This window comes from Zonotrichia leucophrys, chromosome 11, assembly GCF_028769735.1.
Source record: "Zonotrichia leucophrys gambelii isolate GWCS_2022_RI chromosome 11, RI_Zleu_2.0, whole genome shotgun sequence".
Classification (NCBI taxonomy): Eukaryota; Metazoa; Chordata; class Aves; order Passeriformes; family Passerellidae; genus Zonotrichia; species Zonotrichia leucophrys.
Window position 1 is genome coordinate 8,967,743 of NC_088181.1, and position 12,172 is coordinate 8,979,914.

The following is a 12,172-nucleotide window of genomic DNA, read 5'->3' on the forward strand; positions in this document are numbered from 1 at the left end:
GAATTCCTAAGGCTCCTTCACTGGCACCCCCAATAATTTCCTTTCTTCACAGAGTAGTTTTGAAATTATCTCTGCCTTTTGTTTTGGGGAAATTGATAGCCAGCTTCTTTAACTTCTAGTCTACCAACTTGAGCACAGTACTACAAGGAGATGTGTTTGCACCCTCCAGTAACCAGTGAAATCATGGACTGGTTTATGTTGAAGAAGGTTCATAGTCATTCTAAATGAGACAAGAATATGTACAGATATTTTGAGAAATAAAATTTGTTAGATCGAGGAACAAACACACAAAACATAACACACAAACATTTAAATAACTGACATTCCTGTCTCAGCTCAAATTGGATCCTTATCCTTCTACATCCTCCTCATTGCAAGCATTTTTTTTTAGTTAGAAATCTTATTTGCTATCCATGAAATAGTTACTGTAGTGGAAGAACAAAGACACCCAGATTAGTATGCTGTGCTAAATAACAGATAATATCCTTTTTGTTTATAAAGTCCGGTGTCCAAGGAAAAGCATTGTGGAGTTAAGCTGAAGGCATGCTTATAATAATGTAGATATATAGCAAAAAGGGAAATGTAGATGAAAAAAAACCTTCCTGCAGAAATTTAGATAGTGAAAAAGGTAATTTAAGTTTGCCTACCCAAGATAGTATTAGGTAACTGGAGGGAAGGAAAGAAACCCTGCAGAACACAAAACCACCACACAGAAAAATAACTTATTTTTCTTGTTCCAAAACATTCCAAAACCATGTGTACTTGGAACATTCCAACAAATCCCCCTTGTACAGAACTTTTCTGGCACCATGGAGCAGATTTGGTTCTGCTCCCTCAGCTAATGCTGCACCCACATTCCTTCAGAACACTGCTAAACACATGACTTCCATTTACAAAAGCAAAACCTTTTTCTGTGTGAGTTTTCTCTACCTGCTGGAATGGGTCAGGATCCTGAGAGCACCAACAGGTGCTGGTTTCCCTCATCAGCATCATCTGGGGAGTCCATCCAGGGCTGGCTGTCCCCTGGAACTGCATTGCAGCTCCAGCCCTTGCTGTCAGCCCTTGCCTGAGCTGTGCACAGCCCCGTCCTCACTGCTCCTGCCCTGCTCTCTCCTCCTTTCTGCTTGGGACTACGGCCCAGAAACAGATTAGGGATATGTATTCTACATGCCATAGATTCACTACTTGGGTTTAAAAAGTCCTTTTAGCCACTTAAGTTATACAGCATTTTGTAGACAACAAGCTAACCAGCATTAAACCTGTTCAGGGAAACTTAAATAAATCTGCCCATGGAGGTACTTTGTTATCAGTGCTTATAGCTCATGACATGAATTTGGCATTTAAATACACAGATGATCTCACTCACATGCTAGTGCAAGCTTTTTCCATCCAGTGTGATATGCACAGGATACCACAAAGACTTCAGTATATGCTGGTTTCAAAGTAAAACACCACAAACTTCCAGGAGGAATGAAAAGGTCAGTTCTGCTCAAGATATCATCAGTGATAATCTGGAATAGTTGGTGTGCTTAGTGCAGAACAAAGAATAATGAAATGGTCTCCCAAACTTAACCCTAAGAACTTCCATTCTATTCTCTCATTTGGTTTCTTAAAGTTGCCTTCAGATCCTGTCCAGTCTACCCAGAAAACATGAGACAAATCAGTGATTTATTCCCACTTTCCAGAACCAAGCCACGTGCTGTTTCTACATAATAAATATACAGAAAATAAAGTATAGTCTGTGGAGAAGGGAAACTGAGAATGGTGTGACACTGGCAATGACTGACAGAATTAGGATTGCTCACTCCAGAGAGGAAGGGGCTGAGGCACAATAATGAGTGTAAAGTCATTAAAGGCTGTTGCAGAGCTCTGTGGAGAGCAGACAGGACAATGCTGTAAAATCACAGCTTCTTGATTTGGCTCTTTATTCTGCACTCTGCACTTTTACTGAAGCAGACACAGGTTGGGAACTGACAGAAAAGAGTGAGACTAAGCCAGTGTAGCAGGCTGGAAGACTTTAAAAGAAACACACTTCCATAAACCCTTCTGGATTGCCCAGCCTCCTTTTATCAGAGAAAAAGATGAAAATGTCTCAGTCTAAGAATTCACCTGGTGAATGAGTCTTGGTGGAGATTAGCTATTCTCTTTGTCCTGCAGCAAGGATGAGTGAGAACCAGAGACCAATCTAGACCCAAAATGAGTTCTTTGACATGCAGGACAACGACCCCCACAGGGAACTGAATAAAATGACTCACAGAAGCTGGGAGAAAGTTGAGCCCTGCTTTTATGGGGAAGGTGGCTGAACACTGGAATGTGTTTTGTAGACTGTTCTTGCTTATATTTAAAGCCTAAATCCCATGGCCCTGTGTACCCTGCTCTAGCTGACCCTGCTTTAAGCAGGGGTTGGACCAGGTGGTGTCCAGAGGGTCCTTTCAACCTCAACCATGTTCAGCCATGCTGAATTTCACACATGGTTAAATTATTCACAAGTAGAAATTTTAGCTAAGGCTCTCTTCTGCATAGAAGGCAGAAATTAAAAGGTAACTTTCTTAGTCCTCAACAGGTGACGGTGGATAATTTTGTATATGAATCATAGCAAAAAATAGAGCAGAAAAGCATTTGGGCCTCCCACATAGAGAAAACTGGAGAAAGGATTTGGAAGAACTACTAAAGATACACCAAGGGGGATAATCAGAAGGAAGGGGAACAAGCAGGAAAACACCACAGGCAAGGAGCAGGAGGTTATAAAACTATTTCAGCATGGTCAGGGATCATGAGGAAGAAGTACCACTCTTGACTGAGTGCTGAGAGTAGCCTTTGGCAAGAACAGCTATTGACTCAGGAAATATCTCACATTTTTTGCTTAAGAGCTAACTGAAATATTAAAGCAATGTTTTTGTTTGTTTGTTTTTATATCACTAATCATCTTTTATAGCTCATTTCCTACACACAGAAGTTTCTGGGTAAGGTTTTGGAAAGCACAGGAGTCCCTTGGATGCTTCTAGAAAAGCTCCTCTCTGCTGCTCTGCAGTGTCAGTGCTGCTGACAGCTGAACTCTCCATCTGCTCCAGACATTCCTGGCTAACTGGGACTGTGATTGCAGCACAGCTCCAGTGCAACTTGCTGGAATCACCAACACATTCTTGCACTTATTCCCATTCTCAATTAAAGCTCTTACTCTGCTCTCCAGCCTCTGCTGCCAGTGGTTAGCTGTGTTTCACAGCTGAAGGACTATTATGTAAAGGTCTCCACAGCACCAGGTGGGAATTTATCCAAGGTGCTTCATTTCTTAAATAATTAGGAACAGAACTGACTATAATGAAACAGTATAAAGGATTTTAAGGCCGGGGACAAGTGCCAGAATCACTCTGGAACAGTGCTTATGTTATGGTTTCCTGGGACATTTTGGTTTTATTTATCAACTGTAGGAATTTTTATCTCGTGCCAACACTTATGTGTGATCCTAGTATGCAAAAATCTACTTTGTAAAATCTGGTGAAGTTCCAGGAAAGGGTTATACAAGCTCCATGTGTAAACTGATGATGGAATCCATATTCAATCCTGCTTTAACAAGGTCCAGCTAGAACTGAATCCAGCAAGGTCCATAATGACTGGAGGTCTATCCTCTGCATCCGTGGCAGAACTACCAGTGGTATGGGCAGATCCACATTTGTTAGAGTTTTATGTTTATACTTTTCTCTGTTTGTGCTGGCGGCTCGTTTGATAAATAACTTGGACTGGTTTTTCAGAGGACTCACAGCACCAAATAGAGCTGTGAACAGTAAACTCAAAGAGAAGAGAAAGCTTGTGAGTTGTTTTGAAGGGATAAGGATCCAATGATCCAGAACTTCCTGTGGGAAAATAAAGCCCAAAGACATGATTCTATTGAGCAGCAGTTAAATAGAATCAGCCACAGGAAGAAAGTCTTGCTTGGAGAACTGAGCATGGGATGCAGAAGGGCAGAGTGCAGATCTGGTCATGCCTCTCTGGAGAGCTCCACTCCTGATCTCACCATGCACCTCCTGAATTCTCCCACCCTCCTCAGGGAGACTGGGGACACACTTAAATAACCTCCCAGATTGGAGGCAGAATGTACACATCTGTGTAATGAAGCACAGAAATTTATTTTAATACTAACTTGGCTTAGCATGCAAATTTTCTGTGAGCTAACAGTAAAAGACATGATGTGAAAATATCTGCCTGTGTTATATCTGCCTGTGAGAATTCCTTATACATGTGTGAATTATCCATGGTTTTTCAAATAGCTGCAGAATCCTGGCAGTACAAGTTTTGTACATATAGCTCACCTGGTGCTTATTCTCTGTTTAAAATAAATAAAAATTTCAGGGAGATATTAATTTCATTGAAATCCAAATATTTCTTGCAGACCAGAAGTCCTTTTGATCAGGCCTATCAGGCCCGTGGTAGAATTGATTCAAGTAATGCAGCAGTGACCTCTGCTGCACAGCTGATGCTATTTCATGGCTAAATTAAACCCACTGTTAGGACTCTTTCAGATGAGTTAAAACGATTTTTTTTTCAAAAACAAGCATATTTGCCTCAAGTTGAGAACATTCCTCTTTTTCCTAACAAATAGGAGGGCTTCAAACCCCAGAAGATTATTTTTGAAGTTACTGGCATAAGGATACCACAACTTATTTTGAAAGTTTTCACTGGTTATTGAGGATAGTATCAGCATTAAATGAATCTTGAACTACCCTCATAAAAACATTTCTGTTAATTTTACTGGGAAGGAACCTGAGGCACAAACCACTGGGTGCTGTGCCCACAGTCATACCCAAAGTCTATGGCATCAGTTTCAGGGGACACAATGATTTCAAGCCCCATTCTTTAACCACTGGATGGCACTTTCCCTTTCCTGTGCTGGATCAGAAGAATATCAACCACCTGTAAAAAGCAGAATGCCTGTACATTATGCTCCACACCATCCATGTGGCAAGGAAAAACAACACAAACTGGGAGAACAGGAGGCTTCTTTTAGAGAGCTTGTGCCTCTGCTTGATCATGTAAGAACACAAGTGTCCTAAAGCATCGTCACAAAGTCCTGAGCAGCCACAAATCCTGCTAAGTCAGCAGAGGCAGCAAGGAAAATGTTCCTTCTCCTTCCCTCCCATGACTAAACCTTCTCTTTCCACTCAGTCCTCCAAGGCTCTGGGTGTTTCATGATGGGGAACTTGAGTCTGGCCCAGCATTGCTGCCCCTGTTCAAAACCCCAGAGCTGGCTCAGAGCAAAGCTGGGTGGTCTCACCCTGACCCTGGGGGTGAAACCAGGCTGCAGCAAGAGCCAAATTTCACTCAACCCCCAGCCACAAGCAACAAAACAAAGCAGATTCCTATCAATCACACAGTGCTAAAATGGTGTGTCTCGATTTCACAATGTGCGTCTGTCTCAGGCATTTGTTCATCATTGTGTTCTTACTTTTTCTGTGAAATTCCCATTTTCCTTTCTCATGGAAGAGTTTAATCCCCCTAAACAAGCTATTTCTTGTTCTCCTTTTGATAAATGAAAGGTAACATTCTCCAGTGTCTTGTTGTGTTTTTGCTGAACATGAACATTTCTGGTAAACCATTCTTTGCTTTATTCAGTTCTTTTTGGCATTCTTTTCAGAGATGTGCTGGAGCTGTGTATGGACTTCCACCTTGCTGGTGCTCTCTAGACAAAGATCACCACCCTGTTTCTGTCTCCCTTGCCTTCATTTCAGTTTTGGAGATACTGACTTCCAGGATAAGTCTGATTGTCCAGGTAAGCTCACATTTTATTTATTTATATTTGTTACATGATGGAATAGCTTCAGCCCTACATTTAGGACAAATGCCTTTTGCCAGAATGAGCCCAGCAAGCAAACAACCTAGTTCTCTTCTGTCTTACTTTTTAACATTTCACCACTTTTTTTTTTTTTTTTTTTTTTTTTTTTTTTTAATCAGTCACAAAATTTTATCAGCTGTCAAATTCCCTCTCAGGTTAGAGGACAGGATATTGAGTCTTCTACAAACCCCTGTGAAGCCCTACTAGTGACAAATTCAATAAATGGCAGCTCTCCCCAGCACCTGCTTTCTTAGCTTTTCCTGCAAACCAACTCATCCTCCCCTTCATGTCTGCCTAATGTTTGTAAAGAGCCTCTTTACTTTTGTAAAACCTTTTATTTGAAATGTCATGGTATAGTGAAACTTTAACAATGTTTATCTGTGCAGCTACTCTGTGAATTTATATTCTGATTACTTCTCACAGAATCCTTTACTCACTTCTCTGTGATTTTTTTCAAAACTTACATCAACCAAACTCCTTTGTAGTCACATTTTCCCTTTAATCCTGTCAGTCAGGATTCACCTTTTGTAAATCTTGGCACCAACACTTTTGTGGTTTCACAAAATTCTGGAAGTTTTACAAAACATTTAATGCTTGCAGCATATTTTATGGTTGAGCCAAATAATAATCTGGATTTATATGTTTAGAATGCTTTGTACTTCTGCCATACTGGCACTGTGTTTGTAATATTCCTTGGGGCTAAGTGTAAAAATAACCCAAAAATCTGGGTTGAATATATTATTTTAAGAATACCAAGCATATACTCTGTACCAGTGAGAATATTCACACAGCATTCCTGAGTGCTGTCCTCTAAATGAGTTCCAAATGTGCCTGCTAAGCTTGCTGGATCCATGGTCTCCTCCATGCCTGGTGCTAGCCTGGTGTTCATAGCAGCAATTGTGACACCATCCCTGTTCCAGGAGTAATAGGTAAAGTGGTGGCTTTTCAGCTTATATCTTTCATCTAGGAACTCAGTAAATAGCTGCTTGTCTTTTGAAACAACAAAAAAAATATACTAAATCTTTCTTAGACAACAAATGCATTATCACTATAAGATTTGGCTCTAAAATGAAGTATCTGGAGATTCAAGATCTCTTAAGCAGCTTTGCTGAGAACTTTTGGTTGCGAATGATTCATAGCCAAATGAAAATGTTACTTACAGCTGACATTGTTTATTAATCTCTATGGTTACTTCAGGACTAATGTGTTTTTTCATCCTCAGATTATACAGGCAATCGGATTCCTGCTTTTACCATCAATACACAATAATTAATTTGTACATAGATTTCTGAATTGATTTGTTTTAGATTTCTGAATTACAAATAATTGATTTGCTTTAGATTTCTGAATTACAAATAAGTTTACCACCACCACCTAAGAATCAGCCACTGCCATGACTAAAATGAGACAGGCCTGCTCTTTTCCTCCCATTTTGTTTTCTTTTATGGTTTTACTCTCTGGCTCACACAAAGCAATGCACCATTTCCATCCTCAGTGCCCATCACAGCCAGGGAGGCTGAACTGCCCAGCAGTTCCATCCAACCTCCAGCACATGGAGAGGGTTTTAGGCAGCCTGAATGCATGCACCCATCCATCCATCCATCCATCCATCCATCCATCCATCCATCCATCCATCCATCCATCCATCCATCCATCCATCCTTTCAGTTCAAGGCACAGCACAGTGCTCAGCACAATCAGCACCTCTGGGGGCACAGGGGGATCATTTCCATCCTTACCCTGGCAATGTGTGTGCCACAGGCAGAGGCTGTGTCTGCCAAAGCTGGGGAGAGCCCTGGAAGCTGTTCTAGCACTCAGACAAGGGAGGGACACATTCTCTTCCGAATCCTTCACACTCACACTGATCCTGCAGTTTGCAGTCCCTTGAGGCTCCTGCTGTTGTGCAGCCCTTTGCCCACACCCAGCACCCTCTCTGATGCCTGCTGGAATGCTCTAACTCTTCTGCCTCTCTCAGCCTTACAAAAATTATTGCTTCTGACCTTAGAAGTGACGATTTCTGCTCCCTTCCTTACTGACCAACTCTGCTGTGAGCTCCAAATCCAGTCCACATGTGCCTCCCTGCTTAAATACCTCCTTAGATAATGTTAGAAAATACAAAATTCTTGTTTAGCATGTCACCCCCACTCCCCCACAAATCTCCCTGTTGTTACCATTACTGGTAATGCCTTCCACTGGGTGTATCTCTGTCATGTCATTTTTAACCTGCTTGTTCAGCACTGCCACAGGGACTCTCTGGTCTCTCTCAGAACCTCTCTGTGCCAAGCACTGAAAATGCAGATCAGCCTTGCTTCAGCTACAATGAGGTAAAAGCGGGGAAGAGAAAGCAAATTTGTGGAAAGCAAGAGAAAACAGCAGCTACTCAATTCAGCCAGAAAGGGAGACACCGTTCTCAACATGTGAACTGCTCCAGGGCATTTCCCAACCTGTGTTTTTAGACTGCTGTAGTCCTTGTTTTCCTCCTTACATGGGCAACACTGCTAAGCCCATGTACCAGTTGAATCTTGAGATTCAACTGGTAAGTGGAAGTGGTAAAAAGGAAAAGCAGTTATGTTCCCCTGTGCTGAAAGGGAGAGCTTTCCTCTAAAGAGAAACTGAAATTAACTCCCACATGCTCACAGTGAAAGGGGATGTTTGCCAATTAGGTGACAAAAATGCACCCAAAAACCCCACTTATGGTATAGCAGAAAAGAAACACAACCACATTTTTCCCAGTACTCAAAGGATGACAGAGAAGTCGTAGTAATATGGCAGCTGGACAAAACTAAATTATATCAAGTTGCAGGGAGGTAAAATAAATTTCATTCAACACTTTATACTTGTGGAATACAGCATGGTGAATTCAGTGGCCTGAAAAATAAGCAAAGATTTTAAATTCTCAAACTGACACATGTGACCTCATGAAACCAAAGCACTGTGGTCTTTGAGATCCAGCATGCACACTGATTTTTCAAAGTATTTTCTGGAAGACAAAACAGAGCAGCAAATGGATATAATGTGTTTAAACCTCAATAGAGTATATTCACATGACATGGTTAGTTTATTTTTTAGCATCTTTATTCACCTTTAAGTATTTATTTTTATTTCATTATAATCATACAAAGCCTATTAGAAACTACTTAGAGAAACTTGTTTTCTCTGATACTTTCCTCATGGTTTCCTACCAGCTGATGAAGTTCCTCTAAATAAATCATAAGTGCTTCCTCTAGAAGGAAATTACAGACACAAAACTTCCAATGTCAGTGAAACACTCCCTGTGCTAAAAGAAACAAAGCTTATTCACTAGTGTGTCAAAATATGCATTTTTAGGCTTATAATCAAAAAGAGAAGGGAGAGGCCGGAGCACTAAAATCAGAGACTTTTTCAGAAGAGATAAAAGTATTCAATTCTGTAGCTTTGGCCAACATCTAATGAGAACTGCAAGAGAGCAGCATTATGGCTTACAATGCTATTTAAATTATTCTTTTCAAGATGAGTGTTAGACATTCAGAAACAGATCCTACCAAAGCCTACTAAACAATTACAGATTAAAAATTCATTACAGCCTAGTAAATCCACATTGAACCTTCTAATACAAACACAGCACTTTCAAAGAGCCTACCTTTAAGGGAAGATAAGCTGCAACTACTGGGATTTATCTTCTGTCAGGGCCTGAGAGCACCAAGAACCCCCCAGTCCTCATCTGGGACCTTCACCCATGGGCTCTGCCCACTGGCTCAGGAACTGCATTTGAGCTCAAAGCCTCAGCTGCTTTGTTGGTGAGTCAGAACTTAATATTTCTGTCAATTCTTATTGTCACCACTTCTGATAGCTTTGTTCCTTTTTATTTCACTGTAGAGAGAATCAGCTGATTCTCTTTGAAAGTGTCAGGAACTGAGTTTTTACAGTTACAGTAGCACACCAGTCACCAGTTCCATTGCTGAGTAAGACCAGGTATAGCACAAGGAATTTTTGACCCTATTAGAGATATAGGACAGGAAAATTAAGCAATTGTTTTCTACAGGCAAGCAAGAAAAAGTAGTCATGAAAGCCATGAGCCTCTGACCCCAATTTTCTCATAATGTCATGGGGCAGGAAAAACATATTTTTAAAGCTGTTAGATAAGATCTTTTGGTTATATGATGGAGCCATATGTAAGAACTCAAGTCAAATGGGGTTAACAGGTCCAGTGGAGGTTTTTCCTAATTGTGCAATGCTAAAAACAATGTTGGACATTGCACAAGAAAGTCTTTAATGTCACATCCTTTCTTAGAGCAACACTTCACAGTTATTTTGCAGAAAGTTATTTTTAAAAATACCCAAAGAATTTAATCAATCTGTGCTTACAAGACCACGTCCAGCTGAGTTTTAAACACCTCTAAAGACTTCCACCTCTCTGCACAACCTGCTTAAATGTTCAATCACCTCTTTGCTTCCTCCCATCAGGTGTTTCCGTACATCAGAAAGATCCTTCTGAGCTTTATCATGAAGCTAAGCAATCTTTATTATTTTGCTTTAAGAGGAAAACATTTCCTGGGGATGTGCAAATTCACTTAATGCCAGCTGCTTCTCACAATCAAGGACCTGAGCCTACATTTGTGTAAACTGGGAAAACCATGGGCTTTTCCCCAGGCTTGCCAGTGTTAGGGGTTATCAGCTTTTGCACAAATTAAAAATGTTTCCTTTTCAATGCCTGCCACGGAGCTGTCTGTTTTGATACCTGCTTTCCTGTGCCACTGAAGCTGAGAGGAAATGGGAGTAAATGTCCCTTGAGGACAGGATAAGCCTCGGGGGTTTTTTGGTCTCTCGCAGTACAATCGGGAAATTTGCAACAGGTCATTTCTCTTTGTTGTCACTTCCTGAAAGAGCACAACAGAACAAAGTCCACCCAGCAGAGGCTATTCTGACTCATGCCACAGTGCTATTTTCAGCTTTAAAATGCCAAAGTCAAAAAAAGTACCTCCAGCTATATTATTAGAACTGTTTACTCTTCAGTGAAGTTTGTTTGCCTGTATTAAAATGGATTGCTCACGGACAAATTAAAAGAGTCAAAATATCAATCCCAAAAGATAATGCTGCACGAGGGCAACATTTTCTTAAACTATGGGACTATTCCTATATTTTGGCTCCAGTGTCTTGGCTACAGATGAAGTGCTGACTTCCAAAGAAAGCTGGCACACAGGCAGCGCGGGGCACATAGCACTGAGGTTCTCTCTAGCCTGTTTGGACACTGCCTGTGTGTCTCTCTTGCTGTGTGTGTCCCCATTCTCTCATCACTTTCACAGGAGAAGTGATAGTGATCTATGAAAAAGATCGCTATGAAAATATTTACTGGAAGTAAGTGCCAAGTAGGAGTCAAAGAACTGCAATGTTCACCCTCCTCTGAGGAGCTTGTTTGCAATGTTACAAACGTTCAGAAACTCAGCCATTCAAACTAATATGCAGTTGATGAAACTATGTGTAATAAACAATGTCTTGTGTTCTTTTCATTGTCTTCCAAAGTTTTGGGCCTGTAATGAATAAAGTTTCAGATGGTTTTGATTTGGCAACCTCCAAATGAAAGCTGAATCTTAGTCACTTGAGTACTGCAAGATCTGTTAAAACTACTTTGTTAATAATTTTTGAACTCTATTGAAGTTTCATAAACAGAATTTTTTTTTCATAAAAATACCTCCTTTCACTTTTTTAGATGCTGTCTCTTCACATCACTCATGCTGGATTCTAGCCCAGGTAAAATTTTTAAGGTTGACAAAGGCTCTTTTGGTATGCCAAGGGTTATACAAGTGGTGGTGGTAGAAGTGTTGGGAAATCAAGGTAAATTTTCCACTTTTTACATCCTCTGTTTTAGTTGGCTGCTTTCCACAGAAGAGAAGGAAGTTTTCTTCTCTGGTTGGACTTAATTCCAGTTCAATATGCTAATGATCAAATTCAAAGAATTCATTTCACCATGAGCAGAGTATTTTCCAAATGACTGAAAGCCCACTGATGTTTACTGCAACCATTCAGAGATCCTTCTTCCATGGCACTCCATTTGAGCGGCCTCCAAGCAGGCTTGATTATACCAACACTTACAGGAAATCAGTAGCAATCTGTATGTTTCAGATGCTTTTAATCTACATGTTGTTGCAACTTTAAAAAAAAAACCCAACCAAACAAAAAAAATCTCCAAGTGAACCCAAATCAGCCCTGCAACTGAAAAACAGCATTTGGTCAAGGTCAGACTTTTAAAAAAAATGTTGTTAACAATTTGTGCCCAGATATATATTTTCACACCAGAATTGCCAGGTAGAGAAAAGGCAACACTCAGAATCAAGCCAATTAAAATGTTGCCTACTTTCTGCTGGAAAAA